The 25,144-nt window shown below is 51.1% G+C and overlaps 1 protein-coding gene across 8 annotated transcripts in view; it reads right to left on the reverse strand.

Moving 5' to 3' along the window:
• ARFIP2 (ARF interacting protein 2) overlaps positions 1-22,182 on the reverse strand; it is a 286,324-nt gene extending 264,142 nt beyond the window's left edge. For 3 of the 8 annotated variants that reach the window (XM_085623544.1, XM_085623542.1, XM_085623537.1), the window contains exon 1: positions 21,990-22,145. The gene's annotated coding sequence lies outside the window, so the exon portion shown is untranslated. Of the gene's footprint in view, positions 1-11,464; positions 11,621-21,989 lie in introns of those variants that run through there. The other 5 variants (XM_085623543.1, XM_085623541.1, XM_085623538.1 and 2 more) reach the window with 3 other exon arrangements.
• Positions 22,183-25,144: the final 2,962 nt, after the last annotated feature.

Here is a 25,144-nt window from a genome sequence, read left to right on the forward strand (position 1 = left end):
CAGGAGGCAATCAAGAGAGGCGGGGGCCGCTCCTGGCATCATCCAGGTCAGGGACCCAAGAGAGGTGGGGGATTCTCCTGGTATCACTAGGGGCAGGGACCCAAGAGAGGTGGGGGATTCTCCTGGTATCATCAGGGCCGGGGACCCAAGAGAGGCGGGGCTGCTCCTGGCATCATCCAGGTCAGGGACCCAAGAGAGGTGGGGGATTCTCCTGGTATCATCAGGGCCGGGGACCCAAGAGAGGCGGGGCTGCTCCTGGTATCATCAGGGCCGGGTGGGATTGGGAACCAAAAGCAGCCCTGGCAAAAATGTTCACACTAGCCCTGCTGCTCTCTCTCTCAACCCGGGGAGTAGGAAGGAGAGAGTAGCAGACCTGCCAGCAGCAGCTTCAGAGGCTCCAGTCCACCGGGAAATGCCCGGAGGCATGAAGGGCAGTCCGGCGCTGGTTATTATCAAGTTACTTCCAAAAGTTAAACATTTGGTTCCGCCTGGCATGTCAGGGTTGTTGTTTAACTTGGTGCTACAGTTCACTTCAGGGTCAGCTTCGAGCCTCCGATGCCACTGAACAGGGTATTGGGCGGTCAGTGCCAAGACTGTTGAGGGGTCACTGCAGCTGCCATGTTTACCTCCTTCCACACACCACCGACCCACGGCCCAGATCGTGTAAGGATCACTGCAGCAGCAGGCAGCACAAACATCTGCCTCCCACCACAGACCACCAACCCAAGGCCGAATCGTGTAAGGATCACAGCAGCCGCAGGCAGCACTAACATCTGCCTCCCACCACAGACCACCGACCCAAGGCCAGATCGTGTAAGGATCACAGCAGCCGCAGGCAGCACATACATCTGCCTCCCACAACATACCACCGACCCAAGGCCAGATCGTGTAAGGATCACAGCAGCCGCAGGCAGCACATACATCTGCCACCCACCACAGACCACCGACCCAAGGTAAAGCCTGCTGAGGGGTCACTGCAGCAGACACGTCTGCCTCCCACAACACACCACCGACACAAGGCAAAGACTGCCGAGGGGTCACTGCAGCAGACACGTCTGCCTCCCACCACAGACCACCGACCCAAGGCAAAGACTGCTGAGGGGTCACTGCAGCAGACAAGTCTGTCATCCACCACACACCACCGACCCAAGGTAAAGACTGCTGAGGGGTCACTGCAGCAGACACGTCTGCCTCCCACCACAGACCACCGACCCAAGGCAAAGACTGCTGAGGGGTCACTGCAGCAGACACATCTGTCTCCCACCACACACCACCGACCCAAGGTAAAGACTGCAAAGGGGTCACTGCAGCAGACACATCTGCCTCCCACCAAACACCACCGACCCAAGTCAAAGACCACTGAAGGGTCACTGCAGCAGACACATCTGCCTCCCACAACACACCACCGACACAAGGCAAAGACTGCCGAGGGGTCACTGCAGCAGACACGTCTGCCTCCCACCACAGACCACCGACCCAAGGCAAAGACTGCTGAGGGGTCACTGCAGCAGACAAGTCTGTCATCCACCACACACCACCGACCCAAGGTAAAGACTGCTGAGGGGTCACTGCAGCAGACACATCTGTGTCCCACCACACACCACCGACCCAAGGCAAAGACTGCTGAAGGGTCACTGCAGCAGACACGTCTACCTCCCACCACACACCACCGACCCAAGGTAAAGACTGCTGAGGGGTCACTGCAGCAGACACATCTGCCTCCCACAACACACCACCGACCCAAGGCAAAGACTGCCGAGGGGTCACTGCAGCAGACACGTCTGCCTCCCACCAAACACCACCGACCCAAGTCAAAGACCACTGAAGGGTCACTGCAGCAGACACATCTGCCTCCCACAACACACCACCGACCCAAGGCAAAGACTGCCGAGGGGTCACTGCAGCAGACACGTCTGCCTCCCCCCACAGACCACCGACCCAAGGCAAAGACTGCAAAGGGGTCACTGCAGCAGACACATCTGCCTCCCACAACACACCACCGACCAAAGGCAAAGACTGCTGAGGGGTCACTGCAGCAGACACGTCTGCCTCCCACCAAACACCACCGACCCGAGGCAAAGACTGCTGAGGGGTCACTGCAGCAGACACGTCTGCCTCCCACCACAGACCACCGACCCAAGGCAAAGACTGCAAAGGGGTCACTGCAGCAGACACGTCTACCTCCCACCACACACCACCGACCAAAGGTAAAGACTGCTGAGGGGTCACTGCAGCAGACACGTCTACCTCCCACCACACACCTCCAAATCAAGGTAAAGACTGCTGAGGGGTCACTGCAGCAGACACGTCTGCCTCCCACCAAACACCACCGACCCAAGTCAAAGACCACTGTAGGGTCACTGCAGCAGACACATCTGCCTCCCACAACACACCACCGACCCAAGGCAAAGACTGCCGAGGGGTCACTGCAGCAGACACGTCTGCCTCCCACCAAACACCACCGACCCGAGGCAAAGACTGCTGAGGGGTCACTGCAGCAGACACGTCTGCCTCCCACCAAACACCACCGACCCAAGTCAAAGACCACTGAAGGGTCACTGCAGCAGACACATCTGCCTCCCACAACACACCACCGACCCAAGGCAAAGACTGCTGAAGGGTCACTGCAGCAGACACGTCTGCCTCCCACCAAACACCACCGACCCAAGTCAAAGACCACTGAAGGGTCACTGCAGCAGACACATCTGCCTCCCACAACACACCACCGACCCAAGGCAAAGACTGCCGAGGGGTCACTGCAGCAGACACGTCTGCCTCCCACCACAGACCACCGACCCAAGGCAAAGACTGCAAAGGGGTCACTGCAGCAGACACATCTGCCTCCCACAACACACCACCGACCAAAGGTAAAGACTGCTGAGGGGTCACTGCAGCAGACACGTCTACCTCCCACCACACACCTCCAAATCAAGGTAAAGACTGCTGAGGGGTCACTGCAGCAGACACGTCTGCCTCCCACCACAAACCACCGACCCAAGGCAAAGACTGCTGAGGGGTCACTGCAGCAGACAAGTCTGTCATCCACCACACACCACCGACCCAAGGTAAAGACTGCTGAGGGGTCACTGCAGCAGACACATCTGTCTCCCACCACACACCACCGACCCAAGGCAAAGACTGCTGAAGGGTCACTGCAGCAGACACGTCTACCTCCCACCACACACCACCGACCCAAGGCAAAGACTGCTGAAGGGTCACTGCAGCAGACACGTCTGCCTCCCACCACAGACCACCGACCCAAGGCAAAGACTGCAAAGGGGTCACTGCAGCAGACACATCTGCCTCCCACAACACACCACCGACCAAAGGCAAAGACTGTTGAGGGGTCACTGCAGCAGACACGTCTACCTCCCACCACACACCTCCAAATCAAGGTAAAGACTGCTGAGGGGTCACTGCAGCAGACACGTCTGCCTCCCACCACAAACCACCGACCCAAGGCAAAGACTGCTGAGGGGTCACTGCAGCAGACAAGTCTGTCATCCACCACACACCACCGACCCAAGGTAAAGACTGCTGAGGGGTCACTGCAGCAGACACATCTGTGTCCCACCACACACCACCGACCCAAGGCAAAGACTGCTGAAGGGTCACTGCAGCAGACACGTCTACCTCCCACCACACACCACCGACCCATGGCAAAGACTGCTGAGGGGTCACTGCAGCAGACACGTCTACCGTCTACCTTCCACCACACACCACCGACCCAAGGCAAAGACTGCTGAAGGGTCACTGCAGCAGACATGTCGATCTCCCACCACCGACCCAAGGCAAAGACTGCTGAAGGGTCACTGCAGCAGACACATCTACCTCCCACCACACACCACCGAATCAAAGTCTTCAAGTCATCAACCACAAGCCATCGAGGGGCGCCTCCAGGTCAATTCCACACCCTACAGGGCCTTGCAGGGTTCAAAGAAGACCAGACAATAAAACACACTAAGAAGCATCCCAACAGTCAGTGGGTGGAACAAAGCACAGCAGAAGGAAGTGAAATGAGAGCCGTGCTTTGCATAGTGTGCTTGCTACCCAGATGGATCAACATTGCACAGTAGGTTCATGTGCCTGCTCTTCAGATGCGCTACAGCCTACATGAAGGACCATCTGACAGTAGGTCTACTCCCTCCAGCTGTCGATCTTCTGGGGCGTGCTACAAGGAGCTGCACTTAAATAGGATAATACAAGGGGTCGTATAGAAAGACAGGGGTTATCCAAGCGTTAGAGCAAAGACAGAGCTGAGGCTGCGTGGATTTCACCATGTTACTGTGGGTAAAGGGCATAAGCATAACATGTGCCTGGTGGCCCCTGTGTGGCATCCGGATCCAAGAACGACATTTTATTCCAGATCCTAGAAGCTGGAAGCCAGTGACACCAAGAGCTATATGAATACTGCACATTTTCTATCCTATCCTTCCGCAAATTACGATCCCACCACAGCATACATGATGCCTATCCGTCCACAAGCCAAGATCCCACCATGGCATACATGATGCCTATCCGTCCACAAGCCAAGATCCCACCATGGCATACATGATGCCTATCCGTCCGCAAGCCAAGATCCCACCATGGCATACATGATGCCTATCCGTCCGCAAGCCAAGATCCCACCACGGCATACATGATGCCTATCCGTCCGCTAGCCAAGATCCCACCACGGCATACATGATGGCCTATTTGTCCACAAGCCAAGATCCCAACGTAGCATACATGATGACCTAGCTGTCCGCAAGTTACGATCAAACCGTAGCATACATGATGGCCTATCCGTCCACAAGCCAAGATCCCAGCACGGCATACATGATGGCCTATCTGTCCGCAAGTTACGATTCCACCTTAGCATACATGATGGCCTATCCGTCCGCAAGCCAAGATCCCACCACGGCATACATGATGGCCTATCTGTCCGCAAGCCAAGATCCCACCGCAGCATACATGATGGCCTATCTGTCCCCAAGCCAAGATTCCACTGTAGCATACGTGATGGCCTATCCGTCCGCAAGTTACGATACCATCGCGATATACATGATGGCCTATCTGTCCGCAAGCCAAGATCCCACTGTAGCATACATGATGGCCTATCTGTCCGCAAGCCAAGATTCCACTGTAGCATACATGATGGCCTATCTGTCCGCAAGCCAAGATTCCACTGTAGCATACGTGATGGCCTATCCGTCCGCAAGTTACGATACCATCGCGATATACATGATGGCCTATCTGTCCGCAAGCCAAGATCCCACCGCAGCATACGTGATGGCCTATCCGTCCGCAAGCCAAGATTCCACTGTAGCATACATGATGGCCTATCTGTCCGCAAGCCAAGATTCCACTGTAGCATACGTGATGGCCTATCTGTCCGCAAGCCAAGATCCCACCGCAGCATACGTGATGGCCTATCCGATAAAAGGGGAAACCAAGGACCCAACGGGAACAACCGTGCCAAGTTGTTTCTGAAAGCCGTGCAGTGGTCTGAATGAGCCCCTTGGCTCCTTTGGACTAGGAAGGATCATCACTACACGACGCACACCGGCATGTTTACTGATAGACGGATGTATTACAGGGTTAAAACTGCCCATTCTCCACGGGAGTCACATTTATACCATGCATTGCTGTTCTTTATGCATCTACAGCAGAAACCTCAAGGCCATTTTCCCTGATCCGGGTTCCAGCAAATGTAATGTGACTTCCTGTGACTACATCATCAAAAGTGTTGTGCCGTAATGACAAGTGCTGTTATTGTTATAAAAGTTAGTGGTTTTAACAGCCGACATATCCCACCCCCTACTGGAGAAGGAATGCTACCAAGCAAGCTCTGCATTCGTCCGGGGACGCTTTTCCCGGGTGGGCAGCGAACCTCCGGCGTGCAGCACTCTGCTCCCTGCGCCGCTCGTGCAGCTTTGCTCGGTGTCCCGCCGGACTGCCCGTTGTGAGGGGCTGTCAAGGGGCTGTCAGCAGGGTGCGCCACGCCGGCATGGAGCGGCGTGGGCCGCTCTTCCCGCCAAGGGCCTGCACGCGCACGGGGGCCGATTGGAGCTCCTATGGCACGTGACATCTCATCACAGGCCGCGTGGTCATAGCCTAGCCAATGGCCGAGCACGCAGCCAGCGCTGCTCACTCTGGCGGGAATGCCCCCTCCTGCACCCTCATGCCCACCTTTACCAAGCCCACTCTTTGGGTTAATAGGAGTATTTATTTGCCCTCAGAATAGAGCGTCTAAAGCTGCCAAACCCTAGGAGGGGGAGGCATGTCCTTCAAACAAAGCCGGCTCAAAGAGGGTCCACCCCTGAGACCCTTCAGAAGAAGCAGAGCAGCGAGGGCCTCCTCTGTGGGAGTCAGCCCCATTCAGCATCTGAGGCGGTCAGGAAACACTGAATATCATCAGCCCCTTACACCGGAGACAAACGCACGGAGTTTAGGAATGGCCGGGGCACACAGGGGAGGACACCGAAGCCAAGCAGGAGACAAGTCCTGGAGGCTGGAGTATGCATCATTGTAGTCCGCCCATTAACCAGCCTTCGTCTCTAGCTAGAGTCATGACCTCAGGCTAAATAAACACCACCCATTCCACAAATATTCCATCTCAGGGCACACTCTTGTATAAACTAATAACTCTGTGACTAGGTCGTAAAGAACAATGCACACGTGACTCAGAATACCTCACTTATCTGACATTACTGCCTCGCACCCTTCCTTCTTCCAGTCAAACCCATCTTTTAATTGAAAAAAAACTTGAAGCATCTCCTCCTTTCCACTAAAACCTATTTTTTTTAAAGAGTACATCTTGTAAGCAACCTGGCAGGTAAGACAGTGGAAGAAAACAGCAGCCACACTGTCATGTCTGAGAGGAAGAGCTCTCAGGAGGAAAAATATTGTGAGCAAATACTCAATTGATTCTGAGCGCTTAGGGGTTAAACCAAGGCGAGACCCCATCACTTCTCAGAGGGTGCCCCAAACTTCACTCAAAAGAAGCTGGAAGAGATGCAACCGCTGCCAGAAAAGACATTTACAAAAACCTTGTCAGCAGAAAACACAAGTAGAAAAGTGTTGAACAGAAGACACGCAGCACATGACACTATCCGATCTAGCTGGTCATTACTAGAACCTGCATGAATAACAAGCAACTAGGTATCTGCGCCCTCAGAGGAGGTGGGCCTATCCAGGGCCATTAGAGAGAGAATGTGGGCTTCATGGATAGTGAGCCAGAGAGGGGCTGGAGTTCTGTCATCTTTAGCCAAAGTGTACAGACTCCAGATTTGGTGCTTCCAGTGCATGTCAAGCTCAAAGCCCAAATACACAGGGGTAACCAGGTAAAAAGAGCTGTGACTTTCCTGAAGCACCTAGCCTAGGGGTTTCTACATCAACCTTCCAGTTCGAGAAGAAAGTTGTTTGCAGATCAGGTCCACAATCCAGGCTCTTCCCTCCACAGGACCACGGCAATCTAAGGGGGGAGAGTAGACCACCGATCCAGTGGGATGTTGTAGTTGAAACTTTCTGTAAACCGGGGAGATTAGCATTTCACACAGGTGGGAATTGTATACACGGGAAGGGAAGGAGTAGCATTAAACTACCCTCCACTGCTATAGATTTGAGGTTTTTCCATTCTGCTGTCCTCACAAAACACTAACTAAAGCTCCTGTTTCATTATGAAACAATCCTTTCAGTAGCACACAGCGGGAGTTGAAATGATCATCTTATACGTGAAGAAGGTGTCACGGGGTATTAGACCTGTGCTGGACCTGAAAAGGGCAATTAAAAGGGTCAAAACAATCCATTTCAAGATGGAATGAATGCAGAAAATTCAAATGGAGGGAAATTCATGGTTACTTTGGATCTGAGGCTTGTCTGTCCCCCTGTTTTGATATGGAAGACAGCAATGCATTCTGCGATTCACAGATCACATTCCACCCTTTCACTTCTACTTCCTGCTGTATGGCCTAAAGGAGGCATCAGTGGTCTTTACCAAGAGATTGTCCCCCTAAGCAGAGTTCCTGCAGGACAGTGATGTCCCTGCTCATTGATATCAGGACCACTCGATGATCTGCTCCCTGCCCAGGTATCAGACCGAGAACAACATAAAGGTGGAAGTGGACTTCCTATAAAAGTCTGATTATGAATATGGTCTAAATGGACCCCTCACAAGGTATTAAGCTTCTTGGGTCAGGTTCTGCACAGAGGAACGTAGAGTGGTCCTCCCCAATCACCCAGCAAGCAGGACCGAGGACATTGGATAGAACCATCTTCCTCAAGATTCTCCCATGCTAAGGATGTGGCTAACCACAGGGCTTGCTATAGCTCTGGAGGCACCCGATGCAACAATCTTTATTGGCACCTCTCCCCTCCATGACCGTCTTCTCCATGGATTCCCACACTATCACCCTCCAACAGTGCCCTTCATCTATCTCTCTATAGCCCCTCTCTCACTTGTATTTTACCTGCTTTATAGCGCTACTCATGCCAGCGTAAGGTTTCAGAGCACTTTACATCACACTCTCCTTATACAGAGACAATGACTCATAGTGTGTAAATCCGAGTATAGTTAATGTTATTAAAGACAATGAGGACTACAGGATGCAGGGGTCACGTCATCCATGCTGTTAGGCAGTATATTTTAAGAGCGTTTGGTCTGGAGAAGCACACACTCTGGATTTAGAAAGTGACGTAGTGTTTGGGGTTGACTTTACTACTAAGAATGTATTTCTACCCACACAAACCCTTGTTAGCAACATTAGGAAAATGAAATACTGGGGAAAAACATAAGGTTCCAACCCTATTCCTTCCAGTTTGCTTGCAGCGCTTTGATGACGTTCATAGCTCACTGCGTTATATTGGTTATGATTGTCACATATGATCTGCGAGTAACAATAGGATCTCTGTGACAAAAGAAGTAACCCCCTGAGCTGTCTACATCTATACACAGCTCTGGGATCTGCATGGTACATGCAGCGGTGGCTGCTCCGCTATGGCAGAGGAGAGTCGTACCCCTCTCAAAACGACAGGAAAGGGGGGGGGGGGACAACACTCGTTTTATTTCTCCTTTCCTGCTGAGTCTTGGGGGCGGGGCCTGGGGGAGTGACGGCACTGAGAGGAGCGGTAGTGCACTCTCTTCACTGTGCAGATGTGGGTTTAGCCGGCTGTCTCAGGCCAACCAAACCATCATGCGCAGTGAACCTCTGTCCAACCCGAGCTGCAATGCTGCGGTTAAAGAGAGCAGGCACAGTCTCCAAGTCGGTCCTGGAGCGCCAATCAAGGGTGCTCAGGCCAATCCTGAAGCTGTTCTCATGTGAGAGCAGCTTCCGGATTGGCCGCAGGAAGCCTGTTAATGAAGCAGAGGAGTCTGACGAGGCCGGCTGAAGGTACGTTTTTTTAATTATTATTTTTCTTCCCCCTCCCTTCGCGACCCCTATGCCTGCCCTGCCACTTGTCCCAAACACTGGCCACTACTGCATACATGTCCTCTGCAGCAGGCACATTAACCCTCTGTGCTACTTTATGAGTCAAAACTGCCACTAGACAAAACACCAATCTCTCCCCAACAGGTTACATTAATCCCCAAGGTTATCTTGACATTTGTATTGTTGCCTCAAAGCACAGCGCCCCTTATTTTTATTCACCCAGGGCTGGGTCTATCCGAGGCCTTGACTGCATGTACTACACACACACCCGAGTGCTGAAACCTCACACGACTATGGGCATCCGAGGAGCCCTGCTCTTCGATGAACATTCAAACGGGGAAACACATGGAGCATTTCACAGAAGCAGCTTGGAGCTAGAGCTCGCATGCAGAAAAGAGAGCTGTTCTGGAGCTCGCATGGAGAAAAGAGAGCTGTTATGGAGAAAAGAGAGGTGTTCTGGAGCTCGCATGGAGAAAAGAGCTGTCATGGAGAAAATAGATGTTCTAGAGCTCGCATGGCGAAAAGTGAGCTGTCCTAGAGCTCGCATGGAAAAAAAGAGCTGTTCTAGCGCTTGTATGGAAGAAATAGAGCTGTTTTAGAGTTTGCATGGAGAAAAGAGCTGTTCTTGCATGCAGACAAAAGAGCTGTTCTGTAGCTCGCATGCAGACAAAAGAGCTGTTCCATAACTCGCATGGAGAAAAGAGAGCTGTTCTAGAGCTCGCATGCAAAAAAAGAGAGCTGTTCTAGCGCTTGTATGGAAGAAATAGAGCTGTTTTAGAGTTTGCATGAAGAAAAGAGCTGTTCTAGAGCTTGCATGCAGAAAAGAGCTGTTCTAGCGCTCGTATGGAGGTAATGGAGCTGTTCTAGAGCTCGCATGGAGGGGGAAATAGAGCCGTTTTAGAGTTTGCATGAAGAAAAGAGCTGTTCTAGAGCTTGCATGCAGAAAAGAGCTGTTCTAGCGCTCGTATGGAGGTAATGGAGCTGTTCTAGAGCTCGCATGGAGGGGGAAAAAGAGCTGTTCTAGAGCTCGAATGAAACAGCTGTTCTAGAGCTGGCATGTAGTGAAGAGCGTTGTCCTGGAGCTCGCACGGAGAAAAGAGAGCAGTTCTAGCGCTCGAATGAAAGAGAGCAGTTCCAGCGCTCGAATGAAAGAGAGGAGTTCTAGCGCTCGCATTTAAAGAGAGCCGTTCCAGCGCTCGAATGAAAGAGCAGTTCTAGCGCTCGCATTTAAAGAGAGCACTTCCAGCGCTCGAATGAAAGAGAGCACTTCCAGCGTTCGAATGAAAGAGAGCAGTTCCAGCGCTCGAATGAAAGAGAACAGTTCCAGCGCTCGAATGAAAGAGAGCAGTTCCAGCGCTCGAATGAAAGAGAGCAGTTCCAGCGCTCGAATGAAAGAGAGCAGTTCCAGCGCTCGCATTTAAAGGGAGCGCTTTCTAACCCTATGGAACCACTGTGCTAAGACTGCCCTCACACATGGAGCGTGCGCCCTTTCCCACTCGGGCGTACATCACAGGTGCACAGGTAGACAAACGCGGTGAAGCCAGTCAGAGCTGTGTGCTGCAAGCAGGGACCGTCTGATCGACAAATAACGCGTTTAAGACGTCACCCTCCGCTCTTCAGGAGACCCCCGGCAGCCGGTACCCTCACTACATGGACTTCCCAGCACCGGATGTAGGCAGGAAACACCCCCAGGAGACAGCAGACACTTGGGTGAGATCCTAACCAGTCTGTCCACGCCACCCGGACATCTACGCGGCCTGGGGCAGCCGTCTGAATCCCAAACCTGTCGCTTCATCTTCCCAAGCTCTGGGCGCGCTCCTGGGATCTGTCACGGTGCAGCCTGCCACGGGGGGTCATCCCCCAGCCGAAGCAGCCTTGTAGGTGGCAGCCGTGCTGGGGGGTTTTAGATTGGGGCCTGGTGGGCAGAGAAGCCCGGGGTGCCCCTGGCCGCACACCTTAATGGTCTTGCGAACATATGCGCCTGGCTGCGACACAAATCCCGAACTGAAATGCTATTTATTTTGCAGAATTCTTGCCCCCGGCCCCAGACCTACCTGTCCCCGCGACGCTGCCAGCTCAGCTCTGCACACATGGACACGCCGTGCCCTCCGCCGCTGGTTGTGAGCACACCAGGGAGGGAGCCCTCCAACCCGGACTGCCCCAACCGCATTCCAGGCCTTCCCTCCCTCCTCCCCTCCCCAAGTAAATATACCAGGCTTGGGGGCGGTGGAAGCAGGAAGGAACTAGAAGCACCACGCCCAGGCCTGGCACACACACCTGTGACTCGCCTTGGTTCCCACAGGGAGGCAGGAGTCGTCTCCAGGGCCAGCCTCTCGGTTGGTGTGGAAAGGAGGCGGCTGAGGGAGTGGGGCAAAGGGCATCCTGCCATCTACCTCCAGAAGGCACCGGGTGCGTGGTTCCTGCTCCACTCACACACACACCTGTGACTCGCCTTGGTTCCCACAGGGAGGCAGGAGCCGTCTCCAGGGACTGCCTCTTGGTGCATGTGGAAAAGAGGCGGAGAAGGAGTGGGGCAAGGGGCATCCTGCCATCTACCTCCTGAGGGCACCAGGTGCGTGGTTCCTGCTCCACTTACAACACTGTGACTCGCCTTGATTCCCAAAGGGAGGCAGGAGCTGTTTCTAGGGCCTGCCCCTCAGTGTGTGTGGAAAGGAAGTGGCAAAGGGAGTGCGGCAAAGGGCATCCTGCCCTCTACCTTCGGAGGGCACCCGGTGCGTGGTTCCTGCCCCACTTACAACACTGTGACTCGCCTTGATTCCCACAGGGAGGCAGGAGCTGTTTCTAGGGCCTGCCCCTCAGTGTGTGTGGAAAGGAAGTGGCAAGGGGGTGGGGCAAGGGGCATCCTGCCCTCTACCTACTGAGGGACCCAGTGCGTGGTTCCTGCTCCACTTACACACCTGTGACTCACCTTGGTTCCCACAGGGAGGTAGGAGCTGTCTCCAGGGTTTGCCTCTCAGTGCGTGTGGAATGGAGGCGGCGAAAGGAGCAGGGCAAAGGGGCATCCTGCCTTCTACCCCCTGAGGGCACCCGTTTTTTTTTCATTAACACAGTCACACACACACACCCACCCCTCTTGACTCCCATAGGGAGGCAGGAGCGGTCTCCAGCGTTTGCCACTTGGTGTGTGTGTGGAAAGGAAGCGGCAAAGGGATCTGGGTAAAGTCCCTCCTGCCACCTACTTGCTGAGGGCACCCGGTTCCTGCTGCACTCCCACAGACACGGAAAGCAAGAGATATGTTGGGGGAAGCAGGCACCAGGATTTCTTCATTGTCTGGGTGTCACTCATATCCCCCAGTGACATAGGTAGACCACAGGCCTATACTACTAATCTTTACTGCCCACCACCAGTGTGAGCAATTCACCCCATTTAATTGTGGGATTTAACAAAAGTCAGTTTAAAGGTATCTCGCTTACCGTCTTGTGTAACACCTTAAATATGTCAACATCTTAAATTCGAGGCATGTCCAAGGTGGGGACTGCTCTCCTCCCACAGCAGTGACGTGGACACCCGCTATTGGAAACAGGGTGGCTTTTAGGTCTGGGCATTCCCGGAAAGGGGCAAAACAGGTGCAGGGAAAGAAAGAGCCCCTCATGAGGATGGTTTAGGTTCGGTGGAGTTGAGGTGGGGGAGGTAGAACCATGAACTGGGCCGGGGGGACACACGAAGTCTCAGACACCATCCCGGGATGTGGCTGACAGGGCGGAGACTGAGGAGAGGACAGCCCCGAGGGGGCGTGGCTTCGGGGGTGGGGGTGGTGATGCATGCATCACAACCAGTGAGAAGAAGGGAAGGGGCTTTTAATTTAACAAGTAAGTATCTTCCGGGTTGTGCAGTTTTTGTTTGCGTCCGTTGAACCGACTGGACCGCCTCACCAACCAACAATGAATTTATAAAGCCAGGTCTGGAAACACGAAGTGACCAGAGGTCACAGGTCATGAGAAGGTCAGGAGGGGGTGGTCAACAATCTTAAAAGCATTTTTTGAGGAAGAAAATAACTCGTGGTCCAATGGCCTGCACAGTGCCTGCACTGAATTGCATCTGGACATGTCCAACTGGCAGGATTTTATTCATGAGCCCGGTATACTAAAATCGATTTTAAAAAAACAAGTTAGACTACTCTCTAAGGAAGAGGACATGAAGGAACCGAGGCTCTCCAGCAGCAACATCAGGATACATGCCACCTCTTATGAAGACCGCCTAAAGCAGCCTTATCTTGACGCCGCTTTAAACAAGTCAATCTTAAAGCAAATCTTAGCAGTGAGAATTATGGTGCTGCCGATAAAAGACATTAACATACGCTGGAAATCATTAGAGGTGGTCAGTAGCTGCCAACTGTGCCACCAGTATGAGGAAACCATGGTACACTTGGTCTGTATATGCCACTGTTTGACACAGGCACGCCGCACTTTACTAAAACCGTTGTTTTTAAAACATCGAACACGTACATGTCAAGATGCGATGGAACTTCTCTTCAACCTGGACATTCCATTGGAACTGGCAAGATTTGCGAAATTTGCACACAAGGTGAAAGAACTTTTAGCCAATGCCTCGCATACCGCACTTTATTAAACTGTTCGCAGCTAAAGTACCAAACACATACCTGCATAGTCGCCATGAAAAACATTTTTTTGGTGGCATATAGATGAGCGAAAGTTTGAACTTCAATTAAAAACTCTAAATCATCGCCCTAATCAGGGATTATAGCTAAGTGAAGGCATTGACAGCTGATTATTTTCACTGTTTTACTCATTTTAGCATTAAATGTAATATTTTAATTCTATTTCATTCATGTATTAGAACGGTATTTATTATCGGTTGAATCCATACCGACGATAACTGAATGAATTAAGTGCTGGAACATCTCCCCTGGTTCTCCATTGTTACAATTTTAATTCATTGAAACAATCAAGTGTATTTCATTTCATTTCGCTGTGCTGTGTTTATAGGGATGAGCGGTCTGCTCTTCGGAGGACCAGAGCCATCTTAAGAATGTTTGTGGGTGCAGGCTAGACATATTCTGGGGGCTCTCTGTTGGCAGAAAATGGGTAATAAATTACATTTTTGACAAGTGAACCTCTCAGGGTACCAAACATATTGATCATACCTTAAACTTTCAGAAATGGAGACTAAAAAGAACTAGAGAAAGCTCCAGCGCCTACCAGCCAAGAATACCAACAGAAAGCTTGACAAGCATTGGTAAAGCCACTTGATCTGGAGTTTTTTGTATTGTAGCTTTTTATGTGCGCCCCAGTGTCCAGGCAGCCTGGTCCTCCTTTTGAAGTAAAGGCAGAAAAGGTTACTCTGTAGGTGTTTAGTGGGCTAGTGCATACTTTTGAAATACGACGTGCAGACAGACCTTGAAACATTAGCTTTAAATGTCAGATATTGGGGTACACAAATCCATCTCCCTGCACCAGGAGCATCCTCGCCGCAACAGGGAAACTCAAAGCATTGCTCGGGGGACTTGCACCATCCGGCCAGGTGGACTCGGATACTTTTTCCTGAATTCTGTTCCTCTGACGTATCTGTTCTCTCATCTTTCCAATGTAAACTAATGGCCTAGACAATGACATCCGGCTCAGCAGAGTGACAGAAAGGGTAGGGGCATGAGTTAGAAGGACCGCTAGACGAGGAGAACGGCACAACAAAAGGGGAGACCGAGACAGGAGGTGGAGCTAGAGAGGAGTCAGAGGTAGGGGCAGGCGTAAAGAGGGAAAGAGGCGACCGACGGAAAGAAATGTACAAATGTAGACAGCGAAGTGGTAGCTAGAGAAACCGAGGAAAAGGCAGATACCGTTTTAGAGTGAGGTAGACCGACAGCCCTGGGGAGTTGGAAGGACAGTTAGTTGTCTTTGATCTTTTGCTGTGCTGTTTGCTACTTTGCATTAAACACTAGTGGATTTTTGGCTTCTTGGCGAGCTGCGTTTCATTTTTGGCAGCTGTATTGCTAGAGGTAAGGTACGGATGATAAAGAGAGGGGTAAGGTCTGTTAGGTGAGGTGAAGTACGGGGACAGAGATAGAAAGCAAGATACAGGTGGTAGGAAGAGGTGACCATTAGTCAGGTAGAGGGTTGATAGAAAAGTGAGGTAAAGAGAAGGGCTGGGATTAGTTATTGGTAAGACAGAGGAAGATTAGTAGGTACTCCAAAATAGAAAGGTGGAGAGAGCAGTATGAAGTAGAGAAAGGTAAGGTAGAAAGAGAAGGGATAGGTAGAGAGACGCAAGGGAGACGGAGCGATCTAGACAATAAAGTACTGCATGGTAAGAGTGGGTGAGTAAGACAGGGAGCGAGACATGAAAAAGCAAGAGATAGGTGTGGTAGAGAAACAGGTAAATAGAAAGGCTGTGAAGGGTAGAGAACAACAGAGTCAGAGGTAGACAGAGTCATGTTAAGAAAGAGAAGGAGATACTGAGAAAGAGAGAGAGAGGGAGGCAGACTTCTGACTGTCCTGTTCACTGTATCAGAAGACCCTTTGGAAGGTAAGCGCCCAAGGTAGAGTGCACACCGAAGAGGCTGGGGAGGTCCGCAGACTCCAGGCCAAGGAGGTCCGCAGACCCCAGGCCAAGGAGAGCGCCAGAACCCAGGGTCAAGGAGGGCACCAGAACCCAGGCCAAGGAGGGCACCAGAACCCAGGCCAAGGAGAGCGCCAGAACCCAGGCCAAGGAGAGCGCCAGAACCCAGGCCAAGGAGAGCGCCAGAACCCAGGCCAAGGAGGCACCAGAACTCAGGCACAGGAGGCACCAGAACTCAGGCACAGGAGGCCGCCAGAACCCAAGCTCAGGAGGCCCTCAGAACCCAGGCCAATGAGGGTGCTAGAACCCAGGCCCAGGAGGCCCTCAGAACCTAGGCCAATGAGGGCGCCAGAACCTAGGCCAAGGAGGGCGCCAGAACCCAGGCCAAGGAGGGTGCCAGAACCTAGGCCAAGGAGGGCGCCAGAACCCAGGCCAAGGAGGGCGCCAGAACCCAGGCCAAGGAGGGCGCCAGACCCCAGGCCAAGGAGGGCGCCAGAACCCAGGCCAAGGAGGGCGCCAGAACCCAGGCCAAGGAGAGCGCCAGAACCCAGGCCAAGGAGGCACCAGAACTCAGGCGCAGGAGGCCGCCAGAACCCAAGCCCAGGAGGCCCTCAGAAGCCAGACCAATCATGGTGCTAGAACCCAGGCGGCCCTCAGAACCCAGGCCAATGAGGGCGCCAGAACCTAGGCCAAGGAGGGTGCCAGAACCCAGGCCAAGGAGGGTGCCAGAACCCAGGCCAAGGAGGGTGCCAGAACCCAGGCCAAGGAGGGTGCCAGAACCCAGGCCAAGGAGGGTGCCAGAACCCAGGCCAAGGAGGGTGCCAGAACCCAGGCCAAGGAGGGTGCCAGAACCCAGGCCAAGGAGGGCGCCAGAACCCAGGCCAAGGAGGGCGCCAGAACCCAGGCCAAGGAGGGCGCCAGAACCCAGGCCAAGGAGGGCGCCAGAACCCAGGCCAAGGAGGGCGCCAGAACCCAGGCCAAGGAGGGCGCCAGAACCCAGGCCAAGGAGGGCGCCAGAACCCAGGCCAAGGAGGGCGCCAGAACCCAGGCCAAGGAGGGCGCCAGAACCCAAGCCAAGGAGGGCGCCAGAACCCAAGCCAAGGAGGGCGCCAGAACCCAAGCCAAGGAGGGCGCCAGAACCCAAGCCAAGGAGGGCGCCAGAACCCAAGCCAAGGAGGGCGCCAGAACCCAAGCCAAGGAGGGCGCCAGAACCCATGCCAAGGAGGGTGCCAGAACCCAGGCCAAGGAGGGTGCCAGAACCCAACCCAATGGGAGCTGCCGGAACCCAGGCCAATGGGGGCTGCCGGAACCCAGGCCAATGGGGGCTGCCAGAACCCAGGCCAATGGGGGCTGCCAGAACCCAGGCCAAGGAGGGTGCCAGAACCCAGGCCAAGGAGGGCAGCTGATCCCAGGCCAAGGAGGGCGGCACACCCGCAGGCCAAGGAGGGCGGCACACCCTCAGGCCAAGGAGGGCGGCACACCCTCAGGCCAAGGAGGGCGGCACACCCCCAGGCCAAGGAGGGCGGCACACCCCCCGGCCAAGGAGGGCGGCACACCCCCCGGCCAAGGAGGGCGGCACACCCCCAGGCCAAGGAGGGCGGCACACCCCCAGGCTAAGGAGGGCCGAACACCCCCAGGAGGGCCGCAGACCCCAGGACAAGGAGGGTAATGTTGAGGGACACATGACTAGGACTTAAAAGACCTCGGAGAGAAGATACTACGAGAATGTGCTGCATTCTGAGTGAAACGAATACAAAACTGGAAGCACAAATTAGAGGGGCACAGGACCACAATTCGAGCAGTCTTCCCTCTTCTTTCTCCTTTACAAGGTATGTAGACAACCTCCGGGTCACTGCTCGACAACATTTCCACTTGGGTTCCTACCATAGACATTGTGGCAACAGATTTTGCACATTTCTAACAATCAAACAGCACTTTGGAAGGTTAGAACTGAGGAGCACTCTCTGTAGCCAACCTCTAAAAACAGGGCAAAAGCTCTACTCTAGAGGCTGGGCAAAGATCACAAGTTTTGAATCCCAACAACCAAGGTTGGCTTCACCGAGTACTGCAACACAACACAAGAATACACTGCTGCCAAGGCTTATGTGTAGGAAGATGGGTCACAGGACATGAGGAGTCAGGTTCGTGTGGATCTCCCATCCAGGCATATGATCCCTCACTTTCCATGTGGATGTGGGAGGCTAAACTGAACACCCCCCAAAACAGCAAAACTAAAGAATAAATGCAATTACTGTCAAATCAAACTCCTGAAAAAACACTACCTCTAACAAACTAGGTCCAACATCACACTTTTCCCCATAAAACATCCAACTATGCACCACCCACTATCCTACTAGGAAGCCGCCCCACAGATGCACATGGAATAGCGCTACCAGCCTAAACGCCATGACATAGCACAACACAAATGTGTTTCAGAATCCCAACAGAGAGCAAAAGGTGATTGGCAGAACTAATCTTTGGCAAGACGCATGATAGCTCGAAAGGGCATGGCAATGTGATATATATATACACGTTTCCTCATTCCATCTCCCTTGTTATGATGCATCACTCAGTCTACCGGCACCTTTCTTCATTCGTTCCGTTCTCAGAATCACTCAATCTCCCTCTACCCTTGTTTTTATTCCTAGTATCTTTCGCCACGTCTTCCTTCAAGTTCTCCTTCCGAGGTGGACCTTTTCTGTGAGCCTAATGTGAACACTGGTTTCCAACAAACTCATATCTCTCTTTTACTCATCCCAAACCTCCTCGTACTACTAGGATCTCCCAACAAACACTTTCTGGTCTCTTCCCTCTTCTATCTCTCCACTATCCTTTTCAATCCAACTAACAGACTCGCAGGTCCACCGCTCAAATTAACACATATTTCCCTATATTAATTCACCACGACCTTTTTCGGTTCGGCAGTTGCGTGTGCGAAACACCGAAAAGCGCTTTGACTCCTCATCAGGGGTAGTAAGCGCTATATAAATACAATTATAATCCTCGTTTGCAACCTCTGTGGCCGATTTTCTACAGTTCTTCTGCGTTTGGGAACAATGAAGGACGGACTGATGTGCAAAAGGCATGAAGCTGCCAGAAACTCACCAGTTTACAGGTACTCAAAGATCTGACATGACATAGCTCCACGTGACAATCCATGTAAAACTACTCCAGTAAAAGGCAGAATCAGTGTTTTTACCTGAGAGGCGAAGGGAATAGTCTCATACTTCACGAGCGTGCAAGCGGAGCCGCTCCCCACGTTCAAAGGTATTTTTTCCTTTCATGAACAGGAAGGGTTTTCTGTGCAAGTGCACGAACCCTCTGCACTACCCCGCAGATAGTCCACAGACGTAAGCGCAGAGCAGGAGTGTGAATGGAGGCATACATGTATGCAGATTTCCGCCTTGATTCTTAGGGGTTTTCAGTATTTACAAAGTAGGAAATCTATGCGAATATCTATGGGTTCTCATTTCTAACTTTATTAAAAATGTTTATCAATCAGGCCTTTCTCTCTTCTAATAACTTATTCTCTCATTTTGCTCTCTCATTATCTACCCCCTCTACCTCTGGTCTCTCTCCCACTCTGACCTACATTTACTCATTCCCTCTTACATTCTTTCACAGTCGCCGTTTCTCTCATGCTCACCTCGTCCTACTGATCACCCATGATGCTCTCGTTTTCTTTCACCCCATCTCATTCTCTCGTCCTCCTAATAAAGGTTCCCTCTCATACCCTCTCCTCATCATATATCCCACAACTGAGCTGGAATATTATTTCCTATTTTGTTGCTCGACTCCCCCCTTTCACAATTCGCTCTACCCTACCCTGATTATTTTCCTTTCACACATTCTCTAGACATTATTCTCGCTCTCTAACTGCCTCACCTTGCCCCGGGGTCACTCTCTTGCGCCTTGTGACTCATCCTCCCCTGACCTTAACTACCACCCATCCCATGCCTTCGGATGTCCCCGCTCTCTTTTAGCAGTGATATGTGCACCTCCCTTGCCACATGCGCTCCATTATAGACGAGGATGCTCTCAACTGCCTTATGTAAGATAAGGACTACTCCTCTCTCAGTCCCACTCTTTTGGTTGGTCTTATTCGTGTTTTCCTTACTCTTTACCTCTTACCTTCCTCGTTCTCCTATTTCCCATACTCACCCAGCCTCTTTCACTCTGCATCTCATCTTTACTCCTCCCTCTCATCATCCCTGTCCATCTTCTCATGCGTCATCACCGCTCTCCTTCATCTCTCACTTCTCTCTCGCCTGTTCTGCTCATCTTTTCTCTCCTACCTCATATTTTCTGCCCCTTTCATTCTACACCTCTCTTTCTACGCCTCATATTCTCTGCCCTCTCATTCTGCACCTTTCACCTTCTCTGCCCCCTCATGCTACACCTCGCATCTTCTCTGCCCTCTCATTATACACCTCGCATCTTCTCTGCCCTCTCATTATACGCCTCGCATCTTCTCCGACCCTCTCATTCTACGCCTCATATCTTCTCTGACCCTCTCATTCTACGCCTCGCATCTTCTCTGTCCCTCTCATGCTATGCCTCGCATCTGCTGTTCCTCTCATTCTACGCCTCATCTCCTGTCCCTCTCATTTTATGGCTCTCATCTTCTCTGCCCCTCTCATTTTACACTGCTAATCGTTTCTACCCCTCTCATTCTACACCTTTCATCTTCTCTGTCCCTCTCATTCTGCACCTCTCATTCTACGTCTCAAATCTTCTCTGTCCCTCTCATGCTACGCCTCTCATCTGCTGTTCCTCTCATTCTACGTCTCGCATCTGCTTTTCCTCTCATTCTACGCCTCATCTCCTGTCCCTCATTTTATGCCTCTCAACTTCTCTGCCCCTCTCATTCTACACCGCTAATCGTCTATGCCCCTCTCATTCTACATCTCTCATCTTCTCTGTCCCTCTCATCCTGCATCTTTCATTCAACGCCCCCCAACTTCTCTGCCCTTCTCATTCTCACCTCTCATCTTCTCTGTCCCTCTCATCCTGCGCCTTTCATTCTACAGCTCTCATCTTCTCCTCCTATTCTACGCCTCTCTTCTCTGCCCCTCCCCATCTTCTCTACCATTCTCATTTTACACCTCACATCTTATCTACCACTCATTTTATGCCTCTCGTCTTCTCAGCCCCTTTCATTCTACCTCTTATCTTCTCTGCCACTCATTCTACCTCTCATCTTCTCCCCCTCTCATTCTAAGCCTCTCACCTCCTCTCCTTCACATTTTATCTCCTCTCATTCGGCCCTCTTCTTATTAATCTCCTCTGATAAGCTCATTCTTCACCTCCTCTCGTTCATCCCCTCTCTCCTTCTTCACCTCTATTTCGCCTAAAATGAATAACCTCTCACCTCCCTGTTCTCACTGTGCAGCTCTCATCAGCCACCTCTCATTCTGTCTCGTATGTCCTCTCACTCTGTATCCACTATCTCTTCATTTGTCACCTCTCGTCTCCTCTCCCCTTGCCCTCAATATTCGTCTCTCTTCTCTTTCCTCTCATTCTTCGCCTGGCATTTCCTCTCTCGTCTCATCCCCTCTAGCCATCGTCTCATTCTTCATCTCATCTCTCCTTCCTCTCATGTATCTTTCTCTCTAATCTGCTCTCTTCTGTCTTCTTCGTCTCATCTCTTTCTTCTCATTCGATTCTTCTCTCCCTCCTCTCATCAGCTCTTATATCCTATCCCACCTGCCATTCATCTCCAATACCCCCCTCACTCTCTCGTACTCCATCCTCATTCTTCCCCTCTTTTTCTCCATCATTCACTCTCTCCCATTTGTCATTCCTCACCATATCTTTCCAATCCCTTTTGTCAGGCCCTTTATTCCCTGCATCTGAGTATTGTGGTCTGTCTGTCTGTCCCCCCCTCCTGTCAATCATGATCTCGGGGCTAGGGTGCAGTGCCCCCGCACCCTCATTGTCTCTCAGTGGTCTTACCTGGCGGTCTCCATCCATCCCACCCCTATGGAGCCGAGCGGTGCTCCTACCCCCACCCTCATCTTTGCACCCTGGCCATTGTCCCTCACCTGCCGGCCTCTTCGCCCCCTCGGGCGGGGGCCCCTCTCCCTTCTCCGATGGATGGAGCCCCGGTGTCTCCACCCCCGGGCCGCTCTCTGGCCGGTGTCGGGTCCTAGCCGCTGCCTCGGTCTCTGGGCTCCGCCGGAAGTGATGTCTCCCAGTGACAGCTCGGTAGCTGCGGCGAGCACAGAGCAGCCACGTCGTGGTTGGCCAAACTGACAGTGCCAGGTAAACTGGCCAACCAGGCCGCCATCTTGGATTTGGCCAACACGAAGGCTCCTCTATGACAAGAAGGCAACCGGAAGCGGGTCGAAGTTCGCCATGTTGAGTTTGGCAAAAGGATGCCTTTCTCCTGCCCTCTGACAGCTCACTTATGGAGACGCAGCAGGTGGCTGCGCCATGTTGTGGCTGGCCAGGCATGCCTACCTTTGAAAGCCATCCCGGGTAATCCATGGCAAGATAAACAAGCATTTACAATGCAATAGGTCTCCCAATTACATTGTTTTGAGTTATTGGCATTGTAAATGTTATTGTTGTTTTTTTCCCTTCCTGAAACATTAATCAAATGGTGTAATGCAAAATGGCAATAGCTCACATTGTTGTAATTGCGAAATCTATTGCATTGCATTTGTACTAATGTGAGTTTTGTACTGTAAATGCTACTGGCTTTTATTAATGTTTTTTTAATCAAATTAATCTAAAGCATTAAAAATGTTAATACCAGCGAACTACTCTCCATACGATATCTATTTCTTGCTAAAATATGTCTGACATCATAAGCACACACTTGAATTTAATAACTGCACAGAAATGGAATAGTCGTGCTCACTTTATACCGCATTTACTGTTGTAAGGCGCATCTACATTCCTTTCTGCTCACCACCTCTATCACGCACTACTATGACCAAATTCAGAAGTGCGCTTTGTAGCTGAGAAAACATAACATTCAGACAAACAATTCTAGACCAAACGCAGATGTGGCCAAGTTATCTCAACAGAGGCCTCATTAAAATAGAACTGATTTAGCTGGCGGCTGGTATGTAATTAACGATAACGTTGCCTTTGTTTTTAGATTAGTGCCAAAAATGTACGCGATTTGAAATAATCTTAAAAATCCGCTCTTAATACTTAATAAAAATGCACGGGCTAATGAAATTAAGTTGCAGCGCTCTTTATCAGTTCGGAATCAGTACCGTTTCCTCCTTGGCTTGGTGTTTACTTTCCTGCAGAAGCTGACATCAAAAAGGTTGTCGGCAACGCCTGGGACTGGATAAGTTATGCTTAACTCGATAGCGAAGAGAAATACCCCGGGGTTCTCTTCAGAAACACACTCATTAAAGCTGAAGTTGTTTGCTGCGAGCTGGCCACACTTTGCTGATGCTCCAGCGGAAAGGGCAAATTTACGTATCCTCCCTGCATCACAGACCTGTCATCACATTTACTCATTCACGCACGCATCCATTGGTGAGGCCCATAACACCAACACTCATACGTCTCACTCTAATCTGCACACAGGAGGAAAGAAGCGCTGGACATGTGGGGGGAGTACCTTGTTATCTATCGGGAGTAATTCCTTTACATTATATACATCTGCACCTAGAGAATCCTAACTTTAACATCAAGGCACTCCACCACTTGGTCGATGGACCAATTAGTTGGGCTGGTTGATGGTGATTTAGAACCTGCTAAAACACATTTAAAGCTTCGAAACCTTTCAGTTAATCAATACCTTACTAAAGAATCACAGACTCATGTCTTATCAATCAATTTTTAGTTTATCTAGTTAATTCACTCCATTTAGCATAATCAAAATTACAGCCAAATCAGAATTCTAATGAGCGATTTCTTACACTTTGATCTTGAACACAAATTAACATACAATGATATTTACCTAAATTTGAATATTGGCGACCATTTTCCGGAAGCACCCGTCAACCCACAGCATAACTTAAAATCCCTTCAGATGGAATCAGCCTGTTCGTCTTAAATAGGAACCCAATTAAGTCCAGGAAAGTCCCTCTCAGCACGACACAGTCCCACGAATGTAGCCAAGGGACCGGACGATCGCGCTAACGAATCGAACCTCCACACCAACAGTCACCAATGAAAAATAGTACGGGCTTTTTTCCCTCTTCTAAATATCCCCTTTATATATTCTTTTTCCCCTTACTACTAGGACAATGTGCAACAATTTAAAAAAAAGAAGTGTTCTAATTGGCTAAATCCCTCTGCATTTGCAAGCAGTAGTGATATTCCCAGGTTCGCTTGCTTCCCATGGGACAGAGTATGACATCTTTCAGAATTGTATTCTTTTCATGGGGTCACAGGCGAAAGTTCCGAAGTAACAACATGTAGACCTCCGGGTACAGGTCTCTTTTCTCTTTTCAGTCATTCGCACTAGCTGGGTCCTGGCAATCCTCCACGTTCCTATCCTTGACAAGGAACACGTAGTCTTGTGGTTAGAGGTCGCCTGGAGATCTTCAGAGCCATCCGAGTCTGCGCAGTAGGCATCGCGCTCAAATGACGGTGGCCACTTCCGAACTCCATTTTGAATACCGTGGCCTAGTAGGCCCGAATGCCAACTTAAGCAAAAAGAAACATAAAAGTAATTAATATACAGAAATTAAGATTCTAATGTTTAAACCCACACTAATCCCAATATATATTAGTAGTGGCCTAGCTTATAGCAACATTTAAAGCAATAATACTCACCATTCCGACACACTAGGAGCACAAACCATCACAAAAGCAACATAAATCATGCAATCTTCTATGTCAGCACATTCTAAGGTTAGTTTGCGTACCATAGTTACTCAATAAATTTATTAGCCATGCAATTAGCATTTCAGTCCCACGTATATCTTGTGTTTATCAATGTGTAAATGTTGGTTAGTCTTGACAATCCAAACAATTAATATAGGTTAATATTTAAAATGATTACGTAATTAGTATTTTCATGCAAAATAGAGAAGGTATACACATTTTTTCTTTACCTGCTCCACCAATCCCCCCTTTGGTGATTTTTAACATCACCATGTCACGTTGGTTCAGTCCTCGGGATCGGATTGTTGCTTATTGTGGTCCACCTCTCGATCTACCCAAGCCTTAGTAGCCGTAATGGCACAGGTCAGTGGGAGGATCAAGCGAGGGAAGGAAAGGAAGG

Source organism: Triturus cristatus, chromosome 8, assembly GCF_964204655.1.
Source record: "Triturus cristatus chromosome 8, aTriCri1.1, whole genome shotgun sequence".
NCBI lineage: Eukaryota > Metazoa > Chordata > Amphibia > Caudata > Salamandridae > Triturus > Triturus cristatus.